At 42.6% G+C, this 16,967-nt stretch overlaps 1 protein-coding gene across 1 annotated transcript in view; it reads left to right on the forward strand.

The window, feature by feature from the left end:
• The window catches only part of LOC124609569, a 409,000-nt gene that overhangs the window by 44,886 nt on the left and 347,147 nt on the right, over window positions 1–16,967 (forward strand). The window lies entirely within an intron of this gene.

Genomic DNA, 16,967 nt, shown 5'->3' on the forward strand with positions numbered 1-16,967 from the left:
AGGAATTATGAATAACTCCTTCTGTAGTAAGAGGGTTTATTTTATTATTATTATCATTATTATTACTATCAGTTAGGTGAAGATTATTATTTTTTATTATTATTATTCCCGATGTAGATCACTGAAGATATCTAAATCGATTATGTGCAAAAATGTTTGGTTAAAAACTAAAATAAAATTCATTTACAAAAGTCGTGTAAGAGTTGTTTTTATCCAATAACAGCAATATGCTGTGCAAGTGTGTTGGCAGTTATATTTGAAACATGACTGTCATGTACCTACTTCCAATAGAGAAATCGGAAGGAACACGATACGTTTTTACTGGGCACTCCTCCACGACAGCCGCACTTTTGAACAAATTTAACAGGACACCTTCACATTTCCTCACAGGACAAGATTAAGACAGCCAAGCGTAAAATTACATCTGCCTGTACATGACTACTCTGCAATTCACACTAAAGTACTTGGCAGATCTTTCAGCGGACCACCTTCTGAATATTTTTCTTACCTTTTCACTCTCGATTTGCACGCGGAATAAACGAACACGGTGAATCTTTCTGTGCGAGTTCTAATTTCTCATATTTTATCACAATTAGTATTTCTCCATATGTAGGTGGTTGTCAATAAAATATTTTCATAACCGCAGACGTTGAACTTGGGTAAAGTATTTTGGAATACTGATCTTAGGTTTTATTTCTAGACGAGAAATGTATTTGTTGGGCTGCGCGGGGCCTCTAAGAAGGCCAGCAAAATTGTACATATGTTAGCACGAGCACTTACATCTAATAACAAACTGCTGCAGCTAGAGGCGAGCCTTTTCCCCCGAAGCCGCATTTCTCGTATCTTAACTAGCTCGTGGAAGCAACAGTTACATATCTGCGAATGATTCTGAAACTGTAATAAGTTTTTTGTTCCAAGGATGTCACGTGAAGCAAAATTGCCGATATTTTAGAAGTGATCCTTACTGTGAGGGGTGGTACCTGTCATCAAAATTACGCGAATATCTTCGACCTGCTTGATATTCGTATAATGACAAACTGCACATGTGTTGTTTGTAAGGTTTTGACTTGAGTAAGATCCCCTAAAGATCTCAGGCAGACGAGAGGTGTTCGCAAGATTGGCATGAATTCCAAGAACCTTAGACAGACATCTATGTCGTATACTGCAAGACATTTGTGGAATTCCGATGTAACACTCTGAACATTGGTGATAGATACGTATACGATGTTAGTAAGCTATACTCAGGGGACAGCCTGCTTATGCTTACTAGATTAACCTTACAATCGCTGCAAAATGAGCAATTTTTATGAAGAAAATTATACAGTGGTCATAAGAGACAATCCAGTGCAAACGACAGTGACACCTTCATGCTAACTAATAAACATGCTGCATACCTACACTACTGGCCATTAAAATTGCTACACCACGGAGATGACGTGCTACAGACGCGAAATTTAACCGACAGGAAGAAGATGCTGTGATATGCAAATGGTAAGCTTTTCATAGCATGCACACAAGGTTGGCGCCGGAGCGACACCTACAACGTGCTGACATCAGGAAAGTTTCCAACCGATTTCCATACACAAACAGCAGTTGACCGGCGTTGCCTGGTGAAACGTTGTTGTGATGCCTCGTGTAAGGAGGAGAAATGCGTACCACCACGTTTCCGACTTTGATAAAGGTTGGATTGTAGCCTATCGCGATTGCGGTTTATCGCATCGCGACATTGCTGCTCGCGTTGGTCGAGATCCAATACTTGTTAGCAGAATATGGAATCGGTGGGTTCAGGAGCGTAATACGGAACGTCGTGCTGGATACCAACGGCCTCGTATCACTAGCAGTCGAGATGCTGGCATCTTATCCGCATGGCTGTAACGGATCGTCCAGCCTCGTCTCGATCCCTGAATCAACAGATGGGGACGTTTGCAAGACAACAACCATCTGCACGAACAGTTCGATAACGTTTGCAGCAGCATGGACTATCAGCTCTGAGACCATGGCTGCGGTTACCCTTGACGCTGCATCACAGACAGGAGCGCCTGCGATGGTGTACTCGACGACGAACCTGGATGTACGAATGGCAAAACGTCATTTTTTTCGGATGAATCCAGATTCTGTTTACAGCATCATGATGGTCGCATCCGTGTTTGGCGACATGGCTGTGAACGCACATTGGAAGCGTGTATTCGTCATCACCATACTAGCGTATCAACTGGCGTGATGGTATGGGGTGCCATTGGTTACACGTCTCGGTCACCTCTTCTTCGCATTGACGGCACTTTGAACAGTGGACATTGCATTTCAGATGTGTTACGACCCGTGGCTCTACCCTTCATTCGATCCCTGCGAAACCCTACATTTGAGCAGGATAATGCACGACCGCATGTTGCAGGTCCTGTACGGGCCTTTCTGGATACAGAAAATGTTCGACTGCTGCCCTGGCCAGCACATTCTCCAGATCTCTCACCAATTGAAAACGTCTGGTCAATGGTGGCCGAGCAACTGGCTCGTCACAATACGCCAGTCACTACTCTTGATGAACTGTGGGATCGTGTTGAAGCTGCATGGGCAGCTGTACCTGTACATGCCATCCAAGCTCTGTTTGACTCAATGCCCGGCCAGAGGTGGTTGTTCTGGTTACTGATTTCTCAGGATCTATGCACCCAAATTGCGTGAAAATGTAATCACAAGTCAGTTCTAGTACCATATATTTGTCCAATGAATACCCGTTTATCATGTGCATTTCTTCTTGGTGTAGCAATTTCAATGGCCAGTAGTGTACATTACGAAAAGGAACGTTCCAGTCTAGCCACCACAACGTACTCCATGCATTTCTGTTGTTTCGATAACATTTATAGGTAAATTGAAGGTGGAGAGGGGAGGAAATGAAAGGAAAGGGGAGGGATCATTGCTGTCAGCTTCATTGGGACATTCTGCAGAATTGGCGGCGACGAGTGAAAATGTGTACCGGATCGGTGTCCGAACCCGGGATCTCCTGCTCCCTAGGTAGGTGCGGTAACCACTGCGCCGTCAGGGACACAGTGTTTTGGCAACTGCACGGACTATCTCGGCTCGCCTCACGGCCGACTTGAGCGCCACCTACCCGCCGCCCCTGTCCATTTCTTCCACATTCGCTCTTCTGACATTCCCACAGGAGGTCGGACGTGTTTGAACATCCGCACTGAAGAAGGCGGATTCATTTTCCAGCTAGGCCTGTCAAACTACATGCATGTGTGGTGTCCGCTTTGTCGGACATGTCCGAAAGAACAGACAACACACATTCGTATAATCAGATAACATTTATGTTTCTACAAGTACTTACGGTGCCTGGCACTAAAGATTCGATCAACTCGCAAATGCGATCGAATATTTTCTAAATTTGTGCCTTGTTGATTAAACAGTAGCCCAGAGCTGTACATTTTGAGAAAGTAGAGAAAAATAGATTATCATCTAACGATTTCCTATAGCAGTTTGGATCTCGTGAATGAAGTCCGGTTTCGCACTAACCACGCTACGAAAAACTGTGCTATTTCTGCGAACGAGCTAATTGATCTCAAGGCTACGAAGCCTGACGTCAATGAAACAGGTGCACAGACCTGTGAATCGGCCGTACGTATCGTGTATCCGAAAGACTCTTGGGCTTTTTCCAACCATGTGGGATGCACTGTTAAGAAAGCGACGTAAGATAAACAGCAGCGGAAATTGTGACCAGCTCTACTGCGTATGCCATATTCAGTTTAGTAAAAAAATTCATCGTATCCCTATGCTTTTCCTTAATCTATAAATAGTGATAACTTGGCAGTTACGCAGGCACACGTGTACTATTATTGTATCAATCTGCAGTCGAGCAGAGAAACTGCAATGAAATCTTAAATCGGATTCATAGTATTGATAAAACAGATTTCAGATTTCGTGAAGCCATTACTTATTTGGTCACCTGTTCCGTCAGCATGCAACCTTGGAGACGATTAAACTACACGAGACTGATTTTCCCACGAGTGGTGCTTCCTGGTATTTCTAGATAGCTTTTTAGATAGAATGTTACTCTTTGAACGTCAGACAGCAAGTTCTATACATTTTTTCCAGGGTTCATTTGTTTTGTGTTTGATAACAATCTTAAAATTTCTTTCGAACTGGTAACAAGCCCATCTAGCTTGCCCTGTCAAACGACTTCATAACCGTAATGCCCCTCACTTCGGTGGCCCAGTCCGCAGCTCGTGGTCTCGTGGTCTCACGGTCGCGTTCTCGCTTCCCGAGCGCGGGGTCCCTTTTCACCTGTCTCGAGATGACTGGGTGTTTGTGTTGTCCTCATCATTTCATCATCATTCATCAAAGTGGCGAGATTGGGCTGAGCGAAGGTTGGGAATTTGTGTGGGCGCTGATAACCGCGCAGTTGAGCGCCCCACAAACCAATCATCATCGTTGGCCCATGCTTACTGCTTCATAGAGACTCACTGTGTTGGTTTTTTTGTGCCCTTATTACTGATACAGCCCTGTAAGTCGTATTCCGTCTCACCGCCACCTGGAACTTTGAGCTCCTGTAGCGGTGAATTTGTTTTTTTCCGTTCATAATTACAGAAGCCGTGTAAAAAGAAAAACAATTCATTTTAAGGGCTATCCTAAACCCAAACAAGAGTTACGTCACCGATGCAAGATGAGTTTGTGAGTGATGGCGCTGAGCTTGAGATGTCAGGTAGGTTTAGTGAATGAAGTCAGCGACAGCGTAACACTAAAATGTCAAAATGGATTGTTAAATTTATCGGATGCTAATTGTATCTGACGGTGACTTCTACTTGCAGTGCTTCTCAAAGCAGCCAAATGTGTCTGGTCGCAGTACACTGCTGCAGCATTAACTGAAGAGTCTCAACAGATTTTTATAATTTAGAGCATGTGAACTTGCTGGTCACTATCATTTATGTGGTCCATATAATTAAAATTTACTGGTTATCAGTGAAATAATTCTCTAGCCCGAACTTTCGACCCTGCCTTCTCACCGAGAACAATCTCCGCCCCTGCCTGTGGAACTGTGGCCATTATTTTATGTAATGGAAGCACTCCTCCCCCTCCTGGAAGAAATACTGTCCTAGAGTTTTCATATCTAGTTCTGTTTCGGACCTGTACAGAAAACACTTTTCATACTTCGATCATGTTTCTTCAGGCGACATTAAAACCAGCCGTTAAAGCTGAGCTCGAGGATCAGCTATTGATCGTGACCATGTAATAGCTGACAGCCATTGCATCATATAACCGCGCTGCCTTCCTTTCGTATCGCTTTGCTTTTGGCCGGCCGAAGTGGCCGTGCGGTTAAAGGCGCTGCAGTCTGGAACCGCAAGACCGCTACGGTCGCAGGTTCGAATCCTGCCTCGGGCATGGATGTTTGTGATGTCCTTAGGTTAGTTACGTTTAACTAGTTCTAAGTTCTAGGGGACTAATGACCTCAGCAGTTGAGCCCCATAGTGCTCAGAGCCATTTCGCTTTGCTTTTAGAAGTTTCACTGGCTGCAGTCTCTTTCAGTACGCGAAGACTTCGAACCAGGAAAAATTGAGACCGAAAATCTCAGCACGTGACAGTGATCTGTAGCATATAAGGACAATGTGTATTTAACATGTCGTTAATTGCCTGCTGTGGACAGAACATTTCTTCTGTTAGTGCTCTTCTCATGGTATTACTTTCACTTTCTCGCCCCCTTCCCTCAATATGTGACGCCATAGCAATTGCAGCGCTAGAGTGAACTCGTTCTTCGGCAGCTGGTGTATCTTGACGGACGGATGATCCTGCCACTCTGCTCTCGAAGTCGTATATTCTCAAGAGACCGCCAGAGTATTTGTGTTCTTGACAGGGTAAATAAACCGAACCTTCTTCACTAGATTTTCTTATGCAGAATTTCCCAGCAGGATCGCATGCATACTTCTACTGACATTTCCTTTTATTGCATGCATGTAAAACTGCAGCTTTCCCGACGAACTTCGACAATATTGCAGTACAGTCTTGAGACTGTCTCTTTGTGGCACTCTCTATCACAGAAACTTGATTGATAATTTTAGGCATGCTTTCTGTGCTGAAGGACTCCAGTCTCATTATTTTTTTTATGTATTGGAAAAATTCAGGTTTAGTTGTGGTTCAGATTTAATTTTGAAGTGAAGTTGCTTTAAAACTATACGCGCGCATGCGTCGAGCGGGCGCAGAAACTGGGTACATGAATGAGACCGTGACTAGTAACGCACAATGATTAGCATTTCAACCGTGGTGTCTGTTTTCGCTTTGATCATACCGTCATTCGACACTTGCCATTACGGTTCGAAAAATAATGGATGTTAGTGTGATGGCGCCGATGCTTCCAGGACATTCTTCAAGAATGTCAGAAGAGATATGGTGGAATGTTTTGAACATAAAGGTGCAACTGATCTAACCGCAAGATTCCATAGGCATTAGTCACGCGCAGTGTCGTCGTACAAGCGAAGTCGTTCCAGGCAGCGTCAGCGTATTTCGTTTCCCGGAATTAATTATGCTGCTTCAGCTTACAAGAGTGTTAGTATTATCGGGCCATAAATAGCTCGTCGTGGTTAGTGGCGAACAAATATCGCAAATACGCCTATGAATAACAGGCAAGATTCTACAGACAGCGAGAACAATACTGGTTTTATGGTATTGCAGTTTCACAACAAAAAAAAACTGCATGAAAAATAATTTTAAATATTCTCTGGTGGGCGGAACACTGTGTCGAAATAGCGTCTTCAATCAGAAAATTAATTTCATTTTAAATAAAGCACTATCAAAATTTCGTCTTAAAGTGATTTGGCTCTTACAGTGCTCCTATGTCTTTTTATGTGCAGGTGTCAACCTATATGTTGTATAAATAATATAAAAAAGTCACAATAGAATTGTTAAGGATAGAGCCATTTCTTATCAGCATAGCAACGTAAAGCAGTACCAAGAATACACAAAACGGTACAGTGTAACAAGGGTCTAAATAACAAATTATTTACAAAATTTCTATCGTCCAGTAAGGTGGCAAAATTATGAAAATGGCGCTATTATGAAACATGTTAGTGTGTCCTGGCAAGATACTGAAAAAAAGGCCAACGTATTCAAAAACACTTATTTTCGCACAACATTTAAATCAGTGACAAACTGGGGCAAGAATTAATACAGGACACAATAACTGATACAGATGAAAAATGCAACAGCGCCGTTTACGACCTTTGCTGTCAAAATGCTTAGGTCTTAGATGAAGCTGGAAGACGTTTTCAGAAAGGCGTCAAAGAGCATTTTAACGCTTTTGGACTGCACCGTTTAATAAATCGTTGCTGTTTGTACTTCCTGTATTCAGGTTACTTAATACTTGAAATTGATAAACATCCTCGGCACACTCTACTACAGTAAAGGGCAAAAAGCTCGATTTATCAGAAGAGTTAGAAATTTATCCATCCCAACTTCAAGCAGCCGACAAATTTACTGTATTAAAAAGCTGAATTCTATCGCCGCGACTTTTTGTTAGGCATATTGGTAAATTCTTAACTATTTTGGACGAAGAGCAAGATAGCTAATTATTTATATTAATGCATATGGTATCAGAATTAAGCAACTGTAGCAGTTGTATCTGTGCCCACAGAGATTTCGTAGCTCTGGACAGCATGTCTTCACACCAAAGATTGATTGCGGTGGTCTGTCTGCCTCATGGTTACAATTCTCGAAAGTCGAGGGCCTTAAAATCCAGTAGTTTAGTATCTTCAAAGTTTATGCCTTTAAACATTTCAATTAGTTTTATGATACCGTCATTAAATTTTTATCTGTCGAATGTTGACATGTAATGTTCATATCGCGTCCTGTACTTCAGGTTTATTTGAGAACAATGTTGCGTTGTTCCATTTTCTGGGGCCATTCTACGTTGCACGTTGGTAAGAACTGCCTCTATCTTCAAGAACGATCTTATTTACCGCTATATTCTTTATAAATACTCTATAGAACATTTTTGTTGGCACCGTGTGCAAGAATCCCCAGTGAAAGACAGACGTAGGTGGCATAAGAGCGAAAGTACCATAAGGTGTATCCATCTGCCCAGAAACGTCTACTGCACCATTTAAAAAAAGGTACTTCGTGTTTGGATAAAGAATTTATACATACATTAATTTGGATGTCATACTGCGTTACGGGACGTGGTGAGATATATATTACGAGTCAATCCCAAGTGACGTATTTGTCACAGTCACAGACGTATTTGTGTTGGAAGATTGAGATCAGATGCAACTCTGGAATTTCTTAGTTTCGACTATTTTTGATGGTAAGGACTTCCAAACAGATATGAAAATGTGGTGTAAGACTGAATACTTCATGTCATATTCGAAGTGGAATATACTGGTTTTCGTGTGACATGAAATACTCGTTTAATTGCAGTATTAAAATGTTTTGGTCAGATTCAGCAATTGGTTCAACGAGTAGTGTAATACATCATTTACATCCTGTTGCCTGTGGCCGAGGAGCTAACGCCGAGACACAATGGAGGAAACCGACGAGTAGAACGTGGACTATTTGGTAATCTGCGTCCCGAGTGTGTGCTGCAGAACCGTCCACAGTCTGCAGTGTTAGCTATAGAGCGAAGGCGTTAAGTAACTCAAAATAAATATCATTTCACGGCGTTCGAAGGATACCAACCAAGGTATATGAGACAGGACTATTCTCCAACGATATACATTATCCTTGATATGTACATCTCCATTGTACTGACCTTTAACTGTTGATAATCTAAGGAAAATGTGCTAATGACAGTGCCTCTCTTCCATTCACACTCTGCAGTTTCTTCCACAGCTGCCAAGCTGTCATAAGCTTTGGTTTCTCTTGTCAAGCGCAAATTGGACATCTGTAACAACTGCACATCTGTCCAAAACCCCAGCTCTACATCTGTATATAGGTTATCTATAAATGCTCGTATTTCCTCTCCTCTGTTGCCCGAAATAATTAACTAATCCAGCTGTAGCTGAATCTAAGGTGACTGCAGTCTAATTGGAAACATGGCCCTACCCTCTCTTTCAGCATTTGACTGCGTGTGCAGTTCAGTGTCATCCTCTATCAGAGCATCTTAATTTCTGATGCAGGTCTGCATTATCCCTTTCAACAGAGCTACCTGCTCCATCAAAGATCGAATCACTATGTGAGCGTTAATTGCATGTGCTCATGATGCAGCCATTACCCAATAGACACTAAATAATAATTGGTAATAATTAAAATACAGCTGACTGTAGAACTGAAATATTACTCTTAATATTTGCTCGTAATCATAAGCCATTTGGATTCGTGACACTGCCTAGGGTAATGGTCATACCTGCAGCATGCAGAAAACTGACTCCTCTGTCTTTGTACTTCCTAACAAACTTAACCCCAAAAACTCTTTCGCTAGTCAGACCGTTCTGCCATCCCACTCGAGAAAAACACGAAAACGACAAAACAATTACTGAACTATACACATAGTGTTCTAAGCGTTGTGCTATTTTGTATGATGACAACTTTATTGAAGCCAGTGTTCAAATTCTTGAATATTATGTTCCATAACGCCTTCAAGTTTAATTGCAGAAAGTCAGTTCTTATCGCTTATTTACTCACAGAGAGGAATAACGTTCTAACTGCTGATAGTGCAAGACATTTTGCAAGAATAGGACACTGCGTCGTCGTCTTCGCCGTCTTAGTCTTCTCCTCCTCCTCTTCCTCCTTCTTCATCGTCGCTATTGTTGTCATCACCACCATTATTCCCAGCATCACAACTATCTGGGGGTACTTCCAGCACTCCAGGTAGAATGTTTTCTAATGGTCTCCCTGGATCTGTTTCTGTCTTCGTATCATTCTGCCCCACTATAGTGTTCCTTTTTTGTCCTATTCTTTCCAGGACTTCTTTAATTTTGTCGATTTATATTTCTCTTGGGCGCCCAATGGGTCTTCGTCCTGTCACGTCTCTGTCCCAGTAGTGACGGGTAATTTGGTTAGGTCGCAACCGTTTCACTTGATCAAATCACTTCAAGTCTCGCTGTGTTCAGCCTGTCCGTACTTACTTCCCGTTACAGACCTCTACTTCGCGTGCTTGTTTCTGATATTGTCTCGGCTAATCTTTTGTAGAGCAGACCCAGCTAATTTCATTTCACAAGCTTATAGCTGAATTACGTGCCTTGGTTAGGACGCTGCTCTCCAGACAGTAGAACATAATGTGCAGAGTGAAAATTTCGGACATGGTCAGTTTAACTCGTAGAACAATGTCCTTATGCCAAACAAATTTTCTTATTAGATTGAACAATTTTGATTCTTCGGTTACCCTGTTCAGAAACTCACTCACCACAACATTAGAAGACGCAAATTACTTACATTTTCAATCTTCTTCGGCTCAATAAATAGGTTGCATGGAGAAGTTGTTTCATTCGCATTGCCACTGTCTTGTCAAGTTAATCTGAATTCGTTAAACGTGGTGATCCACAGAGTCAGTTTCCTGTGCACCTCCTTGTTGGTTTTACACCCAAGTCGCGGCTTTATCCACAAACTCTGGAAATTTAGTTCTTCTTTTACAAATTCCGTAATGTCCTTCATTACTGTACCCATGAGTGTAACGAAGGGTAACGGGCAAAGAGAATTGCCCTGTTTCGCACTCGTCTTTCTTCTAAACCACTTCGACGATATATCCTATGTTTGTATGCCGTCTCACAGTTGTACTGGATCCGAATTTTTGTAATTAGAGACTTGTGGACATTCCGTTTTTAGAAGTAACCTGATGATGTTTTTGTCTCAGCACACAGATATACCTGCACTAAATCTAAGAGCACTTTTTCTCTGGTCTTTTCTTTTCTCTCTGTCTTCTCTTCATTATTTGTCAGAATGCAAAAATAAGGTGAGTTACTCATCTGTTAGTTATAAATCCATGCCCCAAAATGCTATTGCTTGATGACTCTAAACCCATTTTCTAGAGTATTTTCCAAGATCTGTAGACTTAATGGTAATAAGGTGACCCCTCTGTAGTTGATTCACTTCCCCCTAGTTCCGTTTTTAAATATCGGTATAACAATTCTCTTTCTGTTGTCAGTGGGTACTCCATTTTCTCCTTGTATCACTCCCTCTGTTCGGTATGACCATTGTACTGATGCCGCTGCTTTTATCAGTCTGCAGTTAACTATCATTTCAGGGAGACTTCCCTCCTTCGTTTATTTCAGAGCATTTCTGTTTCCATCAGGTACCTGGTGATTGTTACTCTTCACGTAAATCAGCCACTCTGGAGACAGCTTAAGGAAATGAGTCAGTATCATGCACGAAATCCTGAAACAACGAATTTCCTAATTCATTCTTCATGTGACATAATTATTGCTAAATATGGTTTCTTAAAATGTATGGAACATCAGGATGAAATGTGCGGTGAATAAATATACTTTATGGCACAAGGCGTATTGCAATACTTGCGACTGCACGACACTGCGACGATATGACACTCAGGGGTATATGTATCTACTCGAATCGTGTCTGTGGTGAATGCTCTCCCCCTTGCAAAGTTTTGGCGATGAAAATTCTACTGCCTTGATCGTGGCTGCAGCCTTCTTCATATCTAGAGTTTTCGCCCTAGTGCTGAATAAAGCACAGAATAAATACGCTAGTTTAGGAAGTCGTACATTCAGTAGGTACGGGGAACATATACCATTAGAACTACTGATTTGGGCAGCAATACTTTGATTCAAAAAGAAATGTTTGCGTAAAACCGACTGTGAAACAGTGATACGAAAGACAGAAATGAGATGGATTTCTTTGACAGTAGATAATTAATTCAGTTCACTACCATCGATCTACTACGACGGGAGGTTGTGTCCTTAAACTGTAATATTATCATGAACGACAATCAACACGAACCCTCAGTAGGGGGTCGCCTTTCCCTCGCCGTACAACCGCTATTGTTTGCGGCAGTCCACAAGTCCACAGGTACGGAGTTTCAGCTCTGTCTTCCGATTACTAGTGTAGTTACCTTAATCTTTCGAGTACTCCATTGTCATGTTTACCGGAGTAGTGTGTCTCTGCGTCAGAGACATCGTTTAGACCAGTGGCTCCCAATCTTTCCGCGACCATTACCCCTGAGTGTAATCAGATGTTAGTACCGCCGGCGCCCCCCCCCCCCCTCCCCGCTCCTTTCTCTCGCCTATTACCATCAACGTAGGCGCCTAACTAAAGTTTAGAACGAAAAAAAATTTCTTTGAAAACTTTAATTTTTAAAATGACAAAATATCAATGAAGTTGAATTTTTGTAGACGTTAATCAGACAATGAGGCAATTGGTACTGCTTATTTCTGATAACATTTTTTTGCATAATGATGAAGTAATCTTCAGTGCATCAGAAATGCTACCTACAACTCCTTCTCAGAAAAGGAAATTGATTTTTCCAGATAGAGGGTAGAAACTTCGTACAAAACACCATTCCTCTGCACCCATCCCCTGCGACAGTTGCTTCACCCACACCTTCATTTAAAGCCAACCAAATTAAAATGTGTGCGCTATACTTAGGCTTATTGTTCACTTGATTGCAGAACTTCTTACTTCTGGAGTGGCAGGAATTGGAAAATTTGAGGCTGACAGTAATTTGTATACGACCACTGCAACTAATAATAACTATGTACATCATGGAGAAGGCATTTTCATGAGAGATTTAAGCATATGTGATGCGTGTGTCTCTATTTTACTGTCACAGGTAGGTGGTACATAGTATAGAGTATGTGTGTGTAGGGGGAGAACTGCGCGAGGAAGATTTTGTTCATACACTGACGGAAAAAAATCGCAACATCAAGAAGCAGTCATGCGATATAAACGAAAGTTGGGAGGCGTGTATCTACATCTGAAATATGTCTGTCCTAATTTTGCTCCAGTCGTGTAAGAGTAGCGATTAGCGCTTGTGGCCCCGCTACGAGGTTGCAAATCGTCAGCGTTGAAATTGGACGTAGTGAGTTGATGTTAGTCAAGAATGTCTTTAAGGCGATAAAGACGCCATTGTCAACACCCTACAGAGTTTGAAAGAGGTCGTGTAATAGGACTACGAGAAAGACTTGGCAGGGAATGTAGCCACTGTACGGGGCGAGTGGCTATGAAGCAGTTCACCACGAACTGGCAGAGCAGAGCAATAACAACTAGCACAAAGATCCAGCTAGTTGAAACACTAGCGTTTTCTACCTTCTTTTATGGTTGCGAAACATGGACACTCAAGGCCAGAAACAAACAGCGCATTGATGCGTTTTGAGCTTTGATGCTGGCGTAGGATGCCACGCATGGAATGGACCGAAAGAACAACAAATGTGTCCTTTATTGAACAACTTGATGTCCCCAGACGCCTTTCTTTTCGAGTCACCGAAAAAATTCTCCAGTTCTTTGGCCATATTGTGAGAAGAGATGCAGAAAATCGAGAGAAAATAATCTTGCAAGGAAAGATAGAGGGCACGAGACCAAGAGGAAGGGTAACCAGCAGATGGATAGATCAAATCAAGGCACTAAGAAAGCTGGCAACCGTCTGGGATGGAGACGCTTGGTTCATAGGGTCACGACGCTCAGCAATGAGCACGACGACTTTGATTGATTGATTGATATGACTGCTGGCAACGGTGGTCACGGGAACGTGCGGTCGCAAGAAGACTGGGCTGCGTACGGCCACGTGGCCATACAGAGAGGGAAGACCATCGTGTTCGGTGTATGGCTCTGGCACCTCGTACTTTGCAGCAGCAGTTGGAGCAGCATTTGACACCAAAGTGACGCAACGAACTCTTACAAATCGGCTCTTCAAGGACAGCTCCGCGCCACGGTGTCCAAATCATCTCATTTGCGACTTCAGTGGCGTCATGCGAGAGCACATTGAAGGGCAGGGTGGAAGTCTATTGTGTTTTCGGATGAAATATGAATCTGCCTCGGTGCCAGTGACTGCCGTGTGTTTGTTAGGAGGAGGCCAGTTTAGGACCTGCAACCAACTTGTCTACATGGTACACACACTGAACCTGCACTGGAGTTATGGTCTGCATGCAATGACAGTGGGAACACACTTGCGGTTGGACCACACAGACTAATTGCAGAATTGTACTTCAGTCTGGTGATTCGACCTGTTGTGCTGCCATTCATGAACAGCATTCCAGGGGGTATTTTCCTACAGGATAACGCTAGCCCACTTGCAGATGATGTAAATCGACATGAGTGTCGACATGTTGCCTTGGTCAGTTCGATCACGAGATCTGCTTCCAATCGAGCACCTATGGGACATCATCGAACGACAACTCCAGCGTCATCAACAAACACATTAACTGTCTCTGTATTTAGCAGTCGGGGGCAACAGGCATGGAACTCCACCCCCCATTTGGCACCTGTACAACGCAAGGTATGCGTGTTTGCATGTTTGTTGGTAACACGGGTTATTAATCTACCAGCATTTCACATTTTCGGTGGCTTATCTCGCCCTTACAGTAACATGTGATCTTGCAATGTTAATCACTGAAATATGCTACCTAGACATGTATTCACGAAATATCATTACATTAATTTTCTTTGGTGTTGCGATTTTTTTTTTTTTTTGCGTCAGGGTACATTCGTTTCACAAGCTTTAGCCCCACACTCCATTGTGCCGTCACACGTTCATGCTACTAGTTGACTAGATAGTAAATATTAGTAAATTTTGTAATCAGTACTACAGTCTCACGATGTAGTGATAATATTAGTTATAATATTGATATGAAAATGGTGTAGCATCACCATTTTGTTTACACCACTCAGAAAATTATATTTTGCCCATCAGGAGCTAATTAACCTCAGATTGGGAAGCACTATTGGAGACAGTAGTCTCGTTATTATAATGTTTTTCTTTCTTAATATATGATAATGAGTCGACGTGGTGTAGTATATACTGAGGTAGTAAGTAGTAATTTGCCATGAAATCATATTCTGTAGTAAGAATTTCGTTTACGTTTCTCAAGACATACCGTGCATCGGTTCTAAGCGTACAGACAGAAGTTTTTTACATGAATGGAGTTTCAGTGAAAAAAAAATCGAAGCCATTATATTCGGCAGCAAAACTAATAGACACTGCCGCCAGTGCGGGGAAAGTCGTCGTAGAGCGAGAGGCGGCCGCGAGCATGGTGCAATTTGTGGGCAGGCGGCCGCAGCCGCTGTGGTGGGCCGTCTGTGTATTGGCCGTCGCTTTGTCCTCGCTACCCCCCTTTCCCCCCACCCAACCCTCGCAAACCTCTATTATAACCGCGCCCGTTCACGCCACATCAGTCCCCTAATTTGTTCACCGCTACGGCATGCGTCTCCGCGCGGCAGACAGGGCATGTCAAGAGCCCGGCCATCACGCCTTCCTGAAACAAGAAACGGCGCCCCGCTTGCCACAAATGAATGCTGCTTTTTGTTCTGATGAATGAAGTGAAGTCTGTATGGACAGGTAGGCGGCTGCGTGGAAATGAAAGGTGGATTAATAGAAGACGGCCGTGTTGTGCATAGCATTTACGTGTTCCATCGCTTGTGAATTCCTTCAACATCGTGGTAATTACAGTAGCTTGCCTGCTTGTCTTAGAATAGAGCAGTTAATATTTTGAAAGACAAAAAGCTACTGACAGTCAAAACTGTGAAGGTGGGTAGTGAGTCGTATCTGGATAGACCAATGGTATACAGCATTGCCCACGACAGGCAAGTGTTCGGCGTCGAGTAACGATCGCTGGCCGAAGTGGCCACGCGGTTCTGGCGCTGCAGTCTGGAACCGCGAGACCGCTACGGTCGCAGGTTCGAATCCTGCCTCGGGCATGGATGTGTGTGATGTCCTTAGGTTAGTTAGGTTTAACTAGTTCTAAGTTCTAGGGGACTAATGACCTCAGCAGTTGAGTCCCATAGTGCTCAGAGCTTTTTTTGAGTAACGATCCGACAAACAGATCAGACCGGTTATGAGGTACCACAATAGCTCGCACTCCGCTTCAGAGTGGATGATTCATTACGGAGCGTGGAAGGAAGTTTCCAGGAACTTCAACTTGGAGCCAATGCACTAACAGGCTATGTGATAGCAGCGCGTGCTAGCTTCACACTATACTGAATTTAGAAACTCGATGATACCAACACTTCCTTAATTATCACGCACATAAACTTGTGGCGACAGTGGGGCCAAACCTTGTTGGCAGTCACTGATAGCGAAAAGGATACACACACACACACACACACACACACACACACACACACACACACACACACACACACACACGCAGGTTCCAACAATTTATTTTTAACAAAACCATAAAAATATCGCCCCTTCCCTTGAAATACAACAAGACTAGTTGAAATTAAATATTTTCCGTTTACAATAAAACATTAACATTCTTTTTATCATCGTCAGTTCATTGGAATAAGATTTAAAAGAACTCACCTGAAAACTAATCTAATCCGTTAAGCAAGGATACCTTCATAAGGAGTAGTAAAGCTCTCATTTTACATGTCCTCTTTCTTTTTCAGCCTCTTTTTCCGCAGTTGCACTTACACAAGTTGCATAGATTAATTGCCGTCTTTAGCAATTGTAATAAGTGTTGTTAAGACTAGACGCGTTTCGCTTTATTTTAAAGCATCTTCGGTGGTAACTGTAACGATATGATTTATTTTATTTACACGTTTGTTATGATCATTAACAGTTCACATACTTGTTACCATAAACGGTTTTTATTGTTTTCGTTACTAGAGGTTTTTTACTTGTTGATTATATTCTTCTTCGTCTTCCACATGTATTTGTTCAACTTTTTGCACACAGCACTCTGACTACATTTAAGACATTTCTGTGTTGGGAAGTATCACTGTTCTTTCACCATTTCTCGTGTTTTGTTCGCTGTTGCGGTATGCGTTCGTATTTTGTTTTCATAGTGGGTGAAGCATCTGCTATCGCTCTGCGAATATTTATATTTTCCATCTAGTGTGTGTGTGTGTGTGTGTGTGTGTGTGTGTGTGTGTGTGTGTGT

This window comes from Schistocerca americana, chromosome 1, assembly GCF_021461395.2.
Source record: "Schistocerca americana isolate TAMUIC-IGC-003095 chromosome 1, iqSchAmer2.1, whole genome shotgun sequence".
Classification (NCBI taxonomy): Eukaryota; Metazoa; Arthropoda; class Insecta; order Orthoptera; family Acrididae; genus Schistocerca; species Schistocerca americana.